Source organism: Loxodonta africana, chromosome 20 (genome assembly GCF_030014295.1).
Source record: "Loxodonta africana isolate mLoxAfr1 chromosome 20, mLoxAfr1.hap2, whole genome shotgun sequence".
In the NCBI taxonomy this organism is placed as follows: Eukaryota; Metazoa; Chordata; class Mammalia; order Proboscidea; family Elephantidae; genus Loxodonta; species Loxodonta africana.
In genome coordinates this window covers 48,254,686-48,265,974 of record NC_087361.1, presented here as the reverse complement: position 1 = coordinate 48,265,974, position 11,289 = coordinate 48,254,686, and the positions used below count along the sequence as shown (strand labels likewise).

The following is an 11,289-nucleotide window of genomic DNA, read 5'->3' as shown; positions in this document are numbered from 1 at the left end:
ACATAGAAACAGCCCACTAAACATTTTATTTAGTGTCTTGTGATTTTTTTCTTTGGAAATACTGGGATTTTTTCCAGGTTTATGTCAACTCATAATCTTTTTGCTTTCTCAAGAATGGCAGCAACTGGGAAAAGTTAAAATCTCAGAGGGGAAATAATTTGCCAAACTAGTGATGGCAGGTACACCAAAAAATAATTCTATCAGAAGTCAAAGAATGACTTTATCTTTTTTTATCTTTTCTAGTTTCATTCCCTAGTGGCAAAGTGGTTAACAGCTCGGCTGCCATCCAAAAGGTTGGCAGTTCAAATTCACTAGCCGCTCCTTGGAAATACTACAGGGCAGTTCTACTCTGTCCTATAAGGTCACTATAAATTGGAATTGACTCAACGGCAACAGGTTTGTTTTTTGTTGTTTTTTTTTTTTTAGTTTCATTCTCTACTGCATAGATGATCGTATTCCTTGGGGGCTTCTGGGAGAATGAAGAGGAATCTCATTTCCTGATACAGTAGGAATAATTATAACATGTCTCTGTCACAGGGAGCAATTTTCTTCTGAAAGCATATTTTTAGTTTTACTTTCATGCTGTTTTTAAATCTCTCTGGGCAAGATACCCCTGACATTTTCTTCAAAAAATCTATGCCAAAGTGGAAGTTTTTCTTGAAGTAGGTGTTTCTTACTTTAAATTTAATGAAATGTATAAGATTCTAAATTTTAAAAGGTTAATACAATAGGAAATGGCTTAATAATGCAAAACTCAAAGCTTTACGTTTGAGGAATTTTCAGGCTGGGGTTCATTGTATTGATGTCTAGCTTATTAGCATGTCAGCAATGCCTGTGGTGTGTGAGTTTAGTCTAACCGTACTAGACAAGTCATCATGCAAATAACAGGGACCATGGAATGTTCAACAAATGCATGGCTGTTGGTCCCAAGTTTCAAAAGGTTAGTATCACTTTAAATTCTTTTTTATTCCCCTAGGTGGGAGAGATAGATAGATTAGATAGATAGCTAGAGATTAGATAGATATATAGGCAGGCAGGCAGGCAGGCAGGTAGATAGGTAGGTAGATAGATGTAGACATAGACACAGACAAATACAGATAAATATCTGAGGAACCCTCGTGGCACAGTGGTTAAGTGCTAGGCTGCTAACTGAAAGGTCTGTGGGTAGAACCCACCAGCCACTCAGTAGGAGAAAGATGTGCCAGTCAGCTTCTGTAAAGATTACAGCCTTGGAAATTCTACAGGGCAGTTCTACTGTCCTATAGAATCGCTATGAGTCAGAATCCGCTCGATGGCAATCGGTTGTCGAGTATATATATAAATAAACAATAAATTATATGTTTCTATATGTCACCTACAAGACACACTAACACATGCATACGCAACACACATGTGGGCTAAGGGAACTTTGTAAATGCTCAGCTTCCCTCTCACAGGGCAGACTCTATACATTTTTTTTAACACTTTGTTTTTAGCTAAATGTTTAAAGAACCCTATAAAGCTGCTTGTTTGACTTAAAAAGCTTGAAGTAAGCTTCTCATGCTGAAAGCCAAAATACAGAAGTACTTTGGGAGGAAGTATGCTGTGAGGGAGAGACTACAGACTTTAGATTGGACCCTATCTTGCCATTGATTCACAGTGTGAACTTGGGGACTTTGTGAACCTCTTTCCATCTGCATTTCCTCATTTGTAAAGTAAAGATGATCCCCAGCCTAAAGACATCTTGTGGGATGTCAGTGCTCTTTGACCAATGACACACCCCAGCAACAAGGACAGGGATGCTCTTGTAATAACAAAATATGAAGATATGTGAGTAAGAAAATAATGTTTCTTTATACATTAACTTCACTAACACTTTGTCATATATGTAGAAATTTTTTTCCAGTTTGTCATTTTAATTTATTTACTTTCTGTTATATACATTATTTTTCTATAATTTGTCTTTGTTGTTGTTGTTGAAAATAAACACAGCAGAACATACACCAATTCAACAATTTCTACCTGTTCAGTTCAGTGACATTGATTACATTCTTTGAGTTTTGCAAACATCCTCACCCTCTTTCTGAGTTGTTCTTTCCCCATTTACATAAACTCATTGCCCCTTAAGTTGCCTTTCTAATTTTTCAAGCTGCTATTGTCAATTTGGTCCCCTATAGATAGATCTTAAAAGAGAACAATGCTTAAGGTAGACATTGTTTACAAGCTAAGCTAAAATATTGTTCGGTTTTAAGAAGACTTCAGGGGTATTTTGGTTTAAGGAGTAAAGTTTAAAGATTACTTTAGGGCAGTAGTCTGAGGTTAATCCAGTTCCCATGACTCCAAAAATCTTAGATTCCATGAGAATTTGAAGTTTTGTTTTGCATCTTCCCACTTTTGATCACGATTCTTCTATAAAATCTTTAATAAAAATGTTCAGTAATGGTAACCAGGCACCATCCAGTTCTTCTGGTCTCATAGCAAAGGGGGCAGTTGTTCATGGAGGCAACACATTTGATTTCCTCCCCGTATTCCAGATCCTCCTTCTTCTTTTGTTGCTCCAGTTGAATAGAGATCAATTGTTGTACCTTGGATGACCCTAGGCACTATGCAATGAACTAGGATGCATCACCTTTCTTTAGAATGAGCACAAACATGGATCCCTTCCAGTAGATTTGCCAGGTAGCTGTCTTCCAAATTTCTTGGCATAGATGAGTGAGCATCTCCAGCATGGCATATGTTTGTTGAAACATCTCAATTGGTATTTCATCAGTTCCTGAAAACTTGTTTTCTGCCAATGCTTTCAGTGCAGCTTGGACTTCTTCCTTCTGTATCATCAGCTCTTGTTCATATGCTACCTCCTGAAATGGTTGGACATCGGCCATTTCTTTTTGGTACAGTGTCTCTATGTATTCTTTCCACTTTCTCTTGATTCTTCCTGAGTCATTGAATATTATGCCCATAAACCCGTTGCTGAAGAGTAAAGTCCAACTCATAGTGGCCCTATAGGACTGAGCAGAACTGCCCCATAGGGTTTCCAAGGAGTGGCTGGTTCAAATTGCTGATCTTTTGGTTAACAGCCAATCTCTTAAGCACTTCACCAACAGAGCTCCACAGAATCCTTCAAAGTTGCAACTAAAGGCTTGAATTTTTTTCTTCAGTTCTTTCAGTTCAAGAAATGCTGAGGGTATTCTACCCTTTTGGTTTTCTAACTCCTGGTTTTCACACGTTTCATTATAATAATTTATCTTCTCAAGCCATCTGTCCTTTGAAATTTTCTGTTCAGCTCTTTCACTTCATCATTTCTTCCGTTCACTTTAGCTACTCTACATTCAAGAGCAATTTTCAGAGGCTCTTCTGACATCCATTTTGGTCTTTTCTTTCTTTCCTGTCTTTTTAATGACCTTTTGCTTTCTCCATGTATGATGTCCTCCCACAATTTGTCTAGTCTTTGGTCATTAGTGTTCAGTGCATCAAATCTATTCTTGAGATGGTCTCCAAGTTCAGGTGGTATATACTCAAGGTCATACTTTGGCTCTCGTGAATTTGTTTTAATTTTCTTCACCTTCGGCTTAAACTTTCATATGAGCAATTGATGATCTGTTCTGCAGTCAGCCCCTGGCCTTGTTCTGACTGATGATATTGAGCTTTTCCATCATCTCTTTCCACAAATGTTGTCGATTTGTTTCCTGTGTTTTCTATCTGGTAAGGTCCACATGTATAGTCACCACTTACACTGTTAAAAAAAAGATATTTGCAATGAAGAGGTCATCGGTCTTACAAAATTCTATCATGCATCTCTGGTATCATTTCCATCACCAAGGCCATATTTTCTTACTACCGATCCTTCTTCTTTGTTTCCAACTTTCTCATTCCAATCACCAGTAATTATCAATGCATCTTGATTGCATGCTTGATAATTTCAGACTTCAGAAGTTGGTAAAAAAAAAAAAGTCTTTAATTTCCTCTTCTTTGGCATTAGTGGTTGGTGTGTAAATTTGAATAATAGTTGTATTTTCTGTTCTTCCTTGCAGGCATATGGATATTATTCTATCACTGACAGCATTGTACTTCAGGTAGATCTTGAAATGTCCTTTTTGACAATGAATGTGACTCCATTCCTCTTCAATTTGTCATTCTTGGCATAGTAGACCATACGATTACCCTATTCAAGATGGCCAATATCAGTCCATTTCAGCTCACTAATGCCTAGGATGTCAATCTTTATGCATTCATTTCATTTTTTATGACTCTAAGTTTTCCTAGATTCATACTTCATACATTCCACTTTCTGATTATTAATGGATATTTGCAACCATTCCTTCTCATTTTGAATCATGCCACATCATCAAATGAAGGCCCCGAAAGTTTGACTCCGTCTACATCATTAAGGTTGACTCTAAGGAAACAGCTGTTCCCCAGTAGTATTTGAGGAGCTCATCTACTGGCACTATATCAGACAATGTCCCACTGCTATTCATAAAGTTTTCACTGGCTAATTCTTTTCAGAAGTAGACTGCCAGGTCCTTTTTCCTAGTCTCTCTGAAGCTCTGCTGAAACCTGTCCACCACAGGTGACCTTGCTGGTGTTTGAAATATCAGTGGCATAGCTTCCAGCATCACAGCTACACGGAAGCCACCACACTACAACAAACTGACAGACGATAATTCGGAAGTGTTTGCAGTAGTACATCGACAGGAAACTGCCATAAATTCAATCTGGATTCATAAGAGCATATAGAATGAGGGATATCACTATTGATGTCATTTGAATCCTGGCTGAAAGCAGAGAATCCCAGAAAGATGGCCGCCTGTATTTTATTGACTATGCAAAGGCACTCAACTGTGTGGATAACAACAAATTACGGATAACTTTGTGAAGAATGAAAAACTAATTTGCTCTGTAAACTTCACCTAAAAACACAATAAAATAAAAAAAAAAAATTCTAGGTTGATAATATGATTCTTATAGCCCTGGTGGCACAGTGGTTAAGAGCTTGGCTGCCTAACCAAATGGTCGGCAGTTCAAATCCAGCAGCCACTTCTTAGAAACCCTATAGGGCAGTTCTGCTCCGTCCTATAGGGTTGCTATGAGTTGGAGTGGACTCAACAGTGATGGGTGTGGTTGGTTTGGATATGATTGCCACCCTACAAGGTGCACACAATTCAGGCAGTAGGTGGGAAGAGATCGCCAGGGGACCATTTCACAGAACTTGGCCTTGAAGGACACTTTAAATTTAGTCAGTGGAGATGTCTGTAGGACTAGATGTGGGGCAAATACAAGGGCTCATTTACCAGCGTGAGGAAATGCAAGTCTTTAAGAGGTAGAGAACAATGAAGAACATGCAAGAAACCAAAGGTAGTTAGAAACCTCCACCCAGCTAGTCCAAGGTTGCATGTGGCAGTTCCCAAGAGCCTTCCCAAGAGCACATATACTAAAACTGGAAAGATACAGAGAAGATTAGCATAGCCCCTGCACAAGGATAACACGTAAAGTCGTGAACTATTTAATGGAAAAAAAAAAGACAGTGAACATGTGGCTTTGCACCTTCTTTTGTTCCTTCTCCATCCTGCTTCCTGGAGCCACAGCCTGGAAGGAGCCTGGATGCCTGAAAGTTTCACAGAGCAGAGTCTCCATATCAGCGCTTGCCATCCTGCCTCTGAATTTGATGTTTTTCTGTCTTTGTTGTTGTGGCCAGCTGCTGTGAAGTCAGTTCCAACTCTTGGCGACCTTACCTATGACAGAATGAAATGTTGCCTGGTCCTGTGCCATCTTTAAAATCATTGATATGCTTGAGCCCATTGTTGTGGACACTGTGTGTTTTGAGTCCATTCCAAACTAGGGAACTCACCTTCCAGAACTATATTGGACAATATTCTGTTGTGATACACAAGGTTTTCATTGGCTAATTTTTGAAAGTAGAGGGCCAGGCCTTTCTTCCTAGTCTGTCTTAATTTGGAAGCTCCACTGAAACTGTCTGCCATGGGTGACCCTGCTGGTATTTGAAATACCGGTGACATAGCACCCAGCATCACAGCAACACACAAGCCCCCACAGTACAACAGGCTGACAGGCAGGTGGTTTTCAGCCTCTGTGATTTGGAATGTGCCTGTCCTGGCATTTAAAACTAGACGATGTAATGACATGGTACTCTGTCTTTTCTAAAGCTGATCTTATCTAGTCCATGTTCATCTTACCTTTCTTTCAAAATTACTTGGGGAAAAAAAAAAAAAAAAGCCCAGCTATAACTAACCTAAGCTGTTTTTGGAAGCCTCCGATCATGCTAAACTTTCACTTTTTAATGCTATTTCCAGCATTTCTTCCTGCCCTTGCTTTTGTATCCCTTCTTTACATGACGTTTTAAAAGCTTTAAACTTATTTCTACCCCATCCCATTTCAAATGGTTGGAAGGTGAATGTTCAGAGATCTTAGATGATTTCATACTCAAGGAACCCAAACTATGCCTGGCCTGAGCCTTGGCCAGGTCTGATCGGAGCCACCCCAAATGTGTGGGCACTGGCGGGATTCCCACAGGTCTTTAAAGAAGCAGACTCTGTGGCCTGCGTAGGAAGGAGTTCACACTCTCATAACTAGATATTTAATTTTTGTGAAAAAAATTAACTTTATTTTTTATAGCAGTTTCAGAGTTACAGAAAAGTTGTGAAGATAACACTAAGAGTTTCCATATACCCCATGTCCAATCTCTCCTATTATGAACTTCTTTTACATTCATGTGGTACGTTTGTCTCTATCAATGAACCAATATTGATACAGTCGTATTAACTAGGGTACCTGGGTGCCACAAGGTTTGGCTCAACTACTTACCTAAAGGTTGGCAGTTCAAAGCCACCCAGGGACGCCTCAGAGAAAGACCTGGAGATCTGCTTCTGTAAAGATGGTAGCAAGAAAACCCTCTGGAGTAGCTTTACTCTGTAACACATAGGGCTGCCAAGAGTCAGAATAGACTCGACTGCAGTGGGTTTGGTTTCTGTTATTATTAACTGAAATCCATTGTTTATTCCAATTTCCTTAATTTTCTTCTAATGTCTTTTTCTGTTTCAAGATCCCATCCAGGATACCACATAACATTTAGTCATCATGTCTTCTAGGCTCCTCTAGACTGCAACAGTCTCTCAGACTTTCCTTGTTTGTAATGACCTTGAGAGTTTTGAGGATGGCACCTAACAACAATAACAACAACAGCCATGTGTTTTGAAGATTGTCCCTGAATTGCAAATTGTGTGGTGTTTTTCTCATGATTAGACTGATGTCATATCTTTTCAGGAGGAAGACCACAGGGGAGGGAAAAAAAAAAAAGAACACTGCCATTGAGTCGGTTCCGACTCATAGTACAGAGTAGAATTGCTCCATAGGGTTTCCAAGGAGCGGCTGGCAGATTTCAGCCGCTGACTTTTTGGTTAGCAGCCAAACGCTTACCCACTGCTCCACCAGGGCTCCACCATACTGTATCCTAACCCACTGCTGTGGAGTCAGGTAAAGTGTTATTTTCATCACATCATATCAGGGGTACATACTATCAACATGATTTATCACTGTTAACATTGACCTTGATCACCCGGCTCAGGTAACTTTTGTCAGGTTTCTCCAACTGCAACATTGGACAGGCACATTCCAATGTTGCAGTTGGAGAAACCTGACAAAAGTTTCCTGCTTTCCATTCTGTCCTCTTTGGAAGGCAGTCAGTATGCACACCTCGCACTTAAGAAATGGGGAGTTATAACCCACCTCTTGTAGGTGAAGTATCTATGTAAAGCCCTTGGCATTCTTCATCAAAGATTTGTTTCTTCTCTCTTACCTATTTATTTATTCAGTTGTTTATTTACATCAGTGTGGACTCATGGGGGAAACCCTGGTGTAGTGGTTAAGTGCTATGGCTGCTAACCAAAGGGTTGGGAGTTTGAATCTGCCAGGCGCTGCTTGGAAACTCTATGGGGCAGTTATACTCTGTCCTATAGGGTCGCTATGAGTCTGTATCGACTCCACGGCAGTGGGTTTGGACTCATGGATGTTTATTTTATACTTCGGGTTATAATCCAATGCTATTTTATTCATTTTGTTGTTCATATCTGTTCCATCTTTGGTCGTTGGGAGATCTTTCATGTGGTTCCAGAGTCCCCTTGCCATGTCGTGAGGTTGTTTTTTGTTTGTTTTTATTTATTTTTATTTTATTTTTGAGCATTTCCTTGTTCATACTACAAGATACTCCAAGCCCACTTTGTATTTTTACTGTTATGGACTGAATTGTGTCTCCCAAAAATATGCATTGCAAACCCTAACCCCCCATCTGTGATTATAATTTGATTTGGGAATGGGTTCTTTGTTATGTTAATGAGGCAGGATTAAAGTGGGGCGTGTCTTGAGTCAACCTCTTTTGAGAGAGGGGGAAAGAGAGATGCCAAGCCACATGAAGATCACCCAGGAGCGGAAGCTTAAAGGAGACAAGGGCCCTCCTCCAGAGCCAACAGAGAGAGAAAGCCTTCCCCTAGAGCCGGCACCTTGTGTTCAGACTTCTAGCCTCCTCCTAAACTGTGAGAAAATTCATTTCCATTTATTAAAGCCATCCACTTGTGGTAGTTCTGTTACAGCAGCACTAGATGACTAAGATACTGTCCTAGTCCTAGAATGAGCCATTTCTCTAAGGAGCCCTGTTTGCTTTTACTGGTGAATGTTATTAGAAACCAAGATCTGTGTGCTAAGTGTGCTCATTGCTACTGGAGTATCATTACTTCTAGGCTCTCTCAGCTAACCAAGCAAGGAAATATATGTGTGTATACTAATCGGTGTATATACACATAAAAAATATCTACAATTATTTCTATAGGTAGCCATTTATATCTATATTAAATTAAACATCAGTTCATACTGATGTCTCCAACTCTAATCTATTATCAAATGTGTAATTCCAGCCTCCTCTCCCCTTATTTATCTCTAAACTCCTACTCCAGCACCCAATCACTTACTTGTTCAATTCCAGTGTATGCGTGTAACAAAAAAACCAAACCAGTTGTCATTGAGTTGATTCCAACTCATGGCAACTCTGTTTCATAGGGTTTTCAATGGCAGTGATCTTTCAAAAGTAGATCCCCAGGCCTTTCTTCCGAGACACCTCTGGATGTACTTGAATGACTAACTTTCAGGAGCCTCATGCTTAACCATGTGTTCCACCCAGGCGCATCGGAATCGTTCACTCATACTCCCATGAGAAGAAATACTAGAGCACAATGCTTATGCACAGTTTCTTTTGCCACTAGATTTGTTGCTGTTGTTAGGTGCCGTCAAGTCAGTTCTGACTCATAGCGACCCTATGTACAACAGAATGAAACGCTGCCTGGTCCTGTGCAATTCCCACAATCATTGCTATGTTTGATCCCATTGTTACAGCCACTGTGTCAAGTTCATCTTGTTGAGAATCTTCCTCTTTTTCACCGACCCTCTACTTTACCAAGCTTGACGTCTATCTCCAGGGACTGCTCCCTCCTGATGACGTGTCTCACCATCCTCACCTCCAAGGACCATTCTGGCTGTACATCTTGCAAGACAAATTTGTTCATTCTTCTGGTAATCCATGGTATATTCAATATTCTTTGCCAACACCATAATTCAAAGGTGTCAATTCTTCTTCGTTCTTCCTTATTCATCGTCCAGCTTTCACATGCATATGAGGCAATTGAAAATACCGCGGCTTAGGTCAGGCACACATTAGTCCTCAAAGTGGCATCTTTGCTTTTCATTACTTTTAAAAGGTCTTTTGCAGCAGATTTACCCAATGCAATACGTCACTTGATTTCTTGACCACTGCTTCCATTGGCGTTGATTACATGTCCAAGTAAAATGAAATCCTTGACAACTTCAGTCTTTTGTCTGGATGTCGCTTATTGGTCCAATTGTGAGGATTTTTGTTTTCTGTATGTTGAGGTGTAATTCATACTGAAGGCTGAAGTCTTTGAACTTCATCAGTAAGTGATTCAAGTCCTCTTTGCTTTCAGCAAGCAAAGTTGTGCCACCTGCATATCGCAGGTTGTTAATGAGTCTTCCTCCAATCCTGATACCCCAGTCTCTTCATATTGTCCAGCTTCTCGAATTATTTGCTCAGCATACAGATCAAATAAGTATGGTGAAAGGATACAACCCTGACGCACACCGTTCCTAATTTTAAACCACGCATTATCCCCTTGTTTTATTTGAATGACTGCCTTTTGGGCTGTGTACAGATTCCACATAAGCACAGTTAAGTGTTCTGGAATTCCCATTCTTTGTAATGTTATCCATAATGTGTTATGATCCACATAGTCAAATGCATTTGCATAGTCAATAAAACACATGTAAACATCTTTCTGGTATTCTCTTTCTCTCCACTAACCAGAGACAGGAGAGGATCTTTCTTGCCTCTTTGCCAAGAGAACCTGATGGAGTTCCTAGAGGTAAAACCTATGAAAACTGTAGAGACTCCCTTTAGGCTGGGCCCCCAGGAATTTTTAATTCTCAAGTTATTCCACTTTCAGCCTCCAGAAATTCACCAAAATTAACAGTTAAGTATTCCTTCCAACTCATTTTTCCAGCAGCTTCTGCTCCAGGTAAGCAGATATTGGTCCTTACTTTTGTCTCTCCAAATTTTGGGGTGACAATTCAGCCTGTGACCTCAGTTCTCTGATGTGTCCAAGAAAAATCATTGACCTTCAGTGTGTTCAGTTTTTCTTGCTATAATGACAGCAGTGACACCTTCCAAGCTCTTTGCATGTCAGAGCTGAAAACAGTAGTTCCTCAGATATCTCATTTTAATTCTTATATTCTTCCAAGCCCCAGAAGAGTATGCTGCAAATGTGACATAATATTCCCATCACTGATGGTTTATCCCGAGTGTAGGTAGAAGAAGCTTCAGCTTGCCATGGAACCATATTCAGAAATAAGCATGAAGACATTACGTCAGAACACACAATTTTAGGCCAGGAGCTTCATGCTACCAGTTATTTGTTTATGTGATTGTCACATTTCCACCGTTGTCCCCACTCCAAAGGCTGTAGTTGTTCCTTTTCCCCTCTTTTCTTTCTTCCACAGCCAGTGTTGACTATCAACACAGAGAAAGTGTTTATACGTATACTGACAGTTCTAAGAATCATAAAATATTTTTAATGTGTTTTGTTGAACTTACTCCTACTGTGAGGAGCCCTGGCGGCACAGTGGTTAAGAGCTTGGCTGCTAACCTAAAGGTCTGCGGTTGGAACCCACCAGCTGCTCCACGAGAGAAAGGTGTGGCAGCCTGCTTCCTTTACGATTACAGACTTGGAAACTCAG

General features: G+C 40.1%; 1 non-coding gene across 1 annotated transcript; it reads left to right on the top strand.

Moving 5' to 3' along the window:
* Positions 1-5,387: 5,387 nt before the first annotated feature.
* Positions 5,388-5,493, top strand: LOC111750733 (U6 spliceosomal RNA). Its single transcript, XR_002785820.1, has one exon. It is a non-coding gene; the product is annotated as a U6 spliceosomal RNA (small nuclear RNA).
* The last annotated feature ends 5,796 nt before the right edge of the window (positions 5,494-11,289 follow it).